General features: G+C 33.2%; 1 long non-coding RNA gene across 1 annotated transcript; it reads right to left on the bottom strand.

Moving 5' to 3' along the window:
* Nucleotides 1–2,176: 2,176 nt before the first annotated feature.
* LOC107182545 lies at nucleotides 2,177–5,186 on the bottom strand. The gene is made up of 3 exons (XR_001513261.1): nucleotides 5,065–5,186; nucleotides 4,087–4,148; nucleotides 2,177–2,256 (listed from the first exon to the last, which is right to left on the bottom strand). It is a non-coding gene; the product is annotated as an uncharacterized LOC107182545 (long non-coding RNA).
* Between the last annotated feature and the right edge of the window lie 941 nt (nucleotides 5,187–6,127).

The raw sequence follows: 6,127 nt of genomic DNA, 5'->3' as shown, positions 1-6,127 counted from the left end.
ATGGCAAATACATTACACAGATTACATTGACAGGTAACTAAGAATAGATATGGAAAACCCAATTTAAAAATGCCTGCAATTGTTGAAAGGTGATGGAGTCCTAGACTAGGGTAGCTCCAGAGAAAGGTAAAGACATAATAAGCTAGAAATGACAGACAAGAATAATATTTCAAGGGTGCTTCTGATTTCTGGCTTGAGACACAGTCATATGATGGGGCTACATTCTAAAATATGGAACACAGGAAAATAATCATTTGACCATGGAGATTCCTTAGAAACACAAGTGGAGAAGAAAGGAAGTGTTTATAAGTCTTAGATCTCAGAAGAGAGAACTGAGATAGATATAGAACTGGAGTCATCATTGTGTGCCTAAAAAAAAGGAACCAAAGACCAAGATTGGAGGTATGTTAATTCTCCAAAGTTGGGTAAAGGAGGATGGTTACTCAATCTTGTCTAGTGTTTACAAAAAATATTTCTCAAATCGGTCTTCATCACTCTCACTGTGGCTACTCTTGTTCACAATGTTATTACCTCTACCGAGATAATGCCAATGTCTCCTAACAAACATTTCTATGTTAGGAATGACACATTATATCCCATCCTTCATGTGGTAAACATTAGCATTTCTGCTTACAGAGTCCTTCCACATTCCCTAACTTCTAAAGAATAAGACCAGTCTCCAAGTTCAGCATGCAAAACCATTTCTTCACCATCTGAGACCTGCATATGTGTCAGCATTTATTTCTTATTACCAAATCTGTTTAAATTTCTGGAGTACAGGGAGGCAGCTTGTTGGGAGGGTGGAGGGATTGAGCATAAAAGAGAAAGAACTCATGGACAGAGACAAAAGTGTGGTGATTGGAGGGGGGATGGAGTGGAGATGGAAGAGGGTAAGAGGGGATAAATGGCAATGAGAAAAAAATAAAAAAAGAAGAAAAGTGAATTAGCACAGTGCCTACTCTCATGTAGCTTATAGCTTAACAGTGGTTGGCAAACTGCGGCTCGTGAGCCACATGTGGCTCTTTGGCCCCTTGAGTGTGGTGACGAAGTTTCAATCGCACTGTACGTACGCACCTGCTCATGGTATTTTGTGGAAGAGCCACACTCAAGGGGCCGCAGTTTGCCGACCACTGGCTTAGGAGTCCTAGGTCCTGGTAGATTCTCAGTAAAGGTATATTGAACGAATGTCTGATTCTATAGGTACCTCTCAAAAAGCATGCAGTTGAAAACACTATTCTTAATTTCTCAGGCACTATTATCTGTCAATTGAGTATGAGGGAAATGGGAGTTTTCCAACTCCCCTTTATCACAGGAAAACAACCTAAACCACACAGCGTCATAAATCCATTAAATATACTTTATTATTTTATTGTGAAGAATTCTGTAATGTAGATAAGGTAGCATTACCAGAAAAATGCTTTTTTTCAGCATCTCTATTGAGTATTGAATTCTCAATCTTTTTTAGTTAAACTGGAGCCAATAGAGTATCAAAGTTATAAAACCAAACCACCATAGAGGAAAAGAGCCTCCTTCATTTCCAGTGCTAAATGGGAAGGCTTTAAAAAATGGCAACTGTGGGCAAAGGCATGTGTGTTCTTCCTCTATAAAGGAAACAAAACCACGAGGGTCATTTTCTCATCAAAAACATTATTTTAAAAATGTATTAATGTCTTTGTAAGTGAAATGTAGCCAGGTGAAAATTTGGTTGCAAATACAGATAAAATTTACTTTAAAAAGACGCCTCTTCAGAGTTGATCAAAGTTAAATCAAATGTAGATAAAAGTCAGTTATGATGGAGTTCCAGATTTCTATTACAGAATTCATTCCCAGCTGTCTCAAACTGTTTTATGATTGCTGTTTCTGTTGATATCATTGACATTCTGTTTCATATTTTATCTTCACTTTGAGTTAAGAAACAATACCTGAATTTCTTTTAAGCTGTTTAACTTCCTACTTATCAACTCAAGACTGAGGACAGCTGGCAGTTTCAGTAAAAAATAACACACAAACAAACAAACAAACAAAAAACAGCATAGTCTAACTGACTTCTTTTGTCTTAACCAATTGAGATGAATTCATCAGTCTGTCAGAATATGCATTTTTAAAACAAATACCAGTATTTGCATAAAGTTAAGAAAGTAGTTTATTACCTGAGAGTGTTTGCCCACAGGTACCTTTACATTTTAAATATCTCCACTTCCATCCTCTTCTCCTTCAACCACACCTAGTTCCTCATTTCTAAACAAAGGCCTAAATCTTTGAGAAAATAGAGGCTGTCTTTTGTTCAGAGGTTCTGTTATTTTAACCTGTTCTTTAACTGCATATCCTACTAATTCCAAGACTGGGTGACTTGACTCGGCCTCCAACCCTTGACTAATTTCTGAACCAATTTTGTGCCTGGTCCTTCAATCTTTGCATGATTGGTGGCTAGAGACATTGACATCTAATCAAACTTTACCTGCGGTATTTAAATTACAGAGCTAGAACAAGAATTGTAGTTTTTCATCAACATTTGATCAAATATTTTTATTTACAATTATAATACTAAAATTATGAGAATATTATGCATGCAACATGAAGAAAATATATGATAGCTTCAAAGAGGACGTTTCAAAGTCAAGCTACATCTTTAATTCTCCTTTCTTAAACCAACCTCTTTCATAAAATTACAGAAATGTTTCAATTTCCTATGAAAATCACTGATTTAGACTATTGCTACTGTTATTGGGAAAAGCGTATTAGATACATGGGATGTTTTATATGCACATGTAATCAGAACTCAGAAATATCTCACTAGTGAAGCATTATAAACATGGATATAAAATGAATTAATTTATTGACATTTTGTGTGTTAAGCCAACAAATTAATTTCATGGAGCTAATAATATTTGTGATTTACCCCAGAGTTTTGCATAAACACAAATTCATTACTTTTTTATCTTTAAAATATATATTAATTTAAAATACTTTAACTGAATTTACTTATATTGATGAAGCATAAATTTGAATTAATAGTATACATTTGAATACTGTTAATTTCTTAACATAAACTATATTAATTATTTTTAAATCCAGAGGACAAAAATAACTTAGCATTAAACTTCACAATGATGTTGCAGTAAACTTAAATTTATATAATTATAAATTATGTTTATGGAAAAATATAATCAAATAGAATTTATAACATTTTTTTCTAATACTATAATACTCTACAATAAAAAAAGACTTGATTGGGTATCTAAAAATGTATAAATGTTATCCAAAGTGAGGAACACAATAGTCAACTGTCCAAATAAAAATTAATCAGAAATATAATTTACACACTTGATTTTACAAACTTAAATAAAAATGTTTCTTCAAATATATAGGTTTACATTCTCAGAAATTTTATATGAACAACGATAACCAGCCAACAGCCATGTTAATTACATCATATTGGGTTAATATCATGTTCTCAAGCGAGAGTGATGTTAAAAAACCAAATAATGTGAAGTCAGATCTTCAAAGACAAGCAATTATGGAGCTATTCAAATTATAGAGAATGTGCAATGTCTATATGAAATTGAAGTGGGTGTCTCTTTCCAAATGTCTGTTAATGCTAATAAGCAAAGAAGCAGAGAGTACTGGAGTTCCACTAATCAGGGGTGGTCAATGGTGGGTCAAAAAACTAAGTGATGGAGGCAAATTGTATACCCTTAGTAATAAGTAGATTATTATGTATGATTTTATCTTAATTGGTTTTGAGAATTAATTGGGTGGTAACAAAAGCTGGCATACATAAAGCTTTTCATTTGAATAGAACAATGAAAAACACGAAAGGCTTGGAGTTGATGATAACCACTCTCCTGAATTAACTCCTAGCTATAGAATCAAGAGATTTATCGTTTACCTGAAAATTTAGTTAATGTTAATGACTAATGCCTATTACCTAGCTGGGTACATTTCTACTTTTCAAAGCATATTTCTTTGGTAAAGGCCAAGTTAATATAAAACCGATATAATAGTGACTTCCATGAGTACATTTTTCTCATTTACATCAAATTTGTAAAATATATAATGAAAGTAACAGGATATAGTATTTATTACCTTATACTCCAGGAACTTAACTTTCTTTTTTGGGGGTGGGGCCCTCTGTAATATATGCCATGCTAAGAATAATAAGAAATAAGAATGATCACTTCTACATTTACTTGTCTTATTAAGGTTGAAATTATTTTTCCAAAGTTTAATTTTTGAAAAATTTCAAATTATCTTTTAATGTAGTAGTTAAAACAGAAATGTGAATTCTAGCCTTCATATTTGTGATAGAAAAAATATTTGGGGATGATCAAATTTGTCAGCAATGGAGGCATAGCAGTCATTCTCAGTCATGTTAACATTAACCACTGATAATTTATTTCGAGTCCTAAAGGATAAGGAAATATTTATGGCTGTAGAATAATATTCAGTCACAATTGACATACATATATTTGCAGTACCGATGCCATGATATGTTTTTCTATAGTTACGCTTAATTGATTAATATTCAACAGAAACCATTAACGCCTTTCTCAGCTCTTACCAATTAAATTCTTATCAGATATTACAAACTCACTTTGCCACATTTTATATTTTAAGTAGTTAAAAGAAGTGGCATTATTTTTTGTATGTCATCAGATTGTTAAGCAGCTTACTTAGAAAAAAGCATCAACTGTTTTGGGTACTTACTTAAATGCAAGGATTAATCACGACTTTATTTTGTTTTAATATACACTAAAGATTCTATTTCCTATCAAGATATGGAATAAAAAAACCGATATTTTAAACTGAAAATATTTGCTTTAAATTGGGTGTAGATCATCATCCCCCTTTAAAATAAGTTTTCAAAAATTTGTTTTACATATGATTAATCTTTCTTAATTATATTTGTAATGAATTAATTATTCAGGTAAGTAAATTTTATTTTACACTCACCCTAACAAAATATTGGGACCTAATGGAAATTTAGAGTCTACCTAAGCAGATGGAAATAATAAATAAAGCAAGAGAATGAGAGAACTGAATGAAAAAGCAGGAATATATTACCTCAACAAGAAATGCTGAGTTTTGTCTTTTGAAACCTGTTCCAAATTGGTGAGCTTATTCATTCACCAGGAGTGTTTGTTTCCACATTTTCATAGCTGTTCAGCAGTCTTTGACAAGTTCTTTGTGGCTAAGAAAATTTAAAACTGCTTTAAAATTCTTTGAGCAACTTACAGATAGCATCAAAATATACCGCTATAGTATCAAGAAATGTTGAAGAAATATACCTTTAAAGTTGTGCCAAGAAACCTAGTGAGCATCTTCCCTCCTTGATGATAAAGCAGACTTCTATACTGCCTGCCTTTGGGCTAGGCAATTCCACAGATATTTCTCATACAACTGCTTACTACAAAAGTTTTAGACCAGAAAAGTCTTACTTTTCTCACCCTGGGGAAGTAACATGGTGTAAGCAGAAAAAATAGTTGCAGAAACAGAACTTTCTCTGCCATTAACCCACAAATCATGGAAACTCTTCAGCATTTGGTCATTATATCCAGAAAATAATGAAAGTACATTGTGGGATCTATGGCATCCCATTTAGCACTCAGAATATGAGTCTGCTACCTTTCCAGTCAATTAAATGTCCAGTTCTTATAAGGTGTGTGACCTAAATGTAGCTCTGTCACACCACAGAGCCTTGCTCTAAAATGCATAGTCTGTTAAAAGAACGAGCTGTGGGATGGCTGAGAAGTATGAAAGGAAGGTTTATATCCGTTGCCTCTTGACTTCTTGGATTGCCCAGGAACGTCGCATAAAGCACCCTCTCTATAGATCAAATCCTATTCCACTGTCCCTCCTGTCAATGAATGAAACCACCATCAAGAAACTTTGAAAGCCAAAAATGTCTCCTTCAATTCCTAAATTTAATTCATCACCAATTCTTGTCTATTTTGGCTCCTAAATTCATGCAACTCTGTCCATTTTTCTCATCTGCATCTATTATAACCTTTTTCTTGGTTCTACAATAGCATTTTTTTTCATATATTTTACAGAGAGGAAGGGAGAGAGATAGAGAGTTAGAAACATCGATGAGAGAGAAACATCAATCAGCTGCCTCCTGCACATC

This window comes from Myotis davidii, unplaced genomic scaffold, assembly GCF_000327345.1.
Source record: "Myotis davidii unplaced genomic scaffold, ASM32734v1 scaffold196, whole genome shotgun sequence".
Classification (NCBI taxonomy): domain Eukaryota; kingdom Metazoa; phylum Chordata; class Mammalia; order Chiroptera; family Vespertilionidae; genus Myotis; species Myotis davidii.
This window is presented reverse-complemented; position numbering and strand designations above follow the sequence as displayed.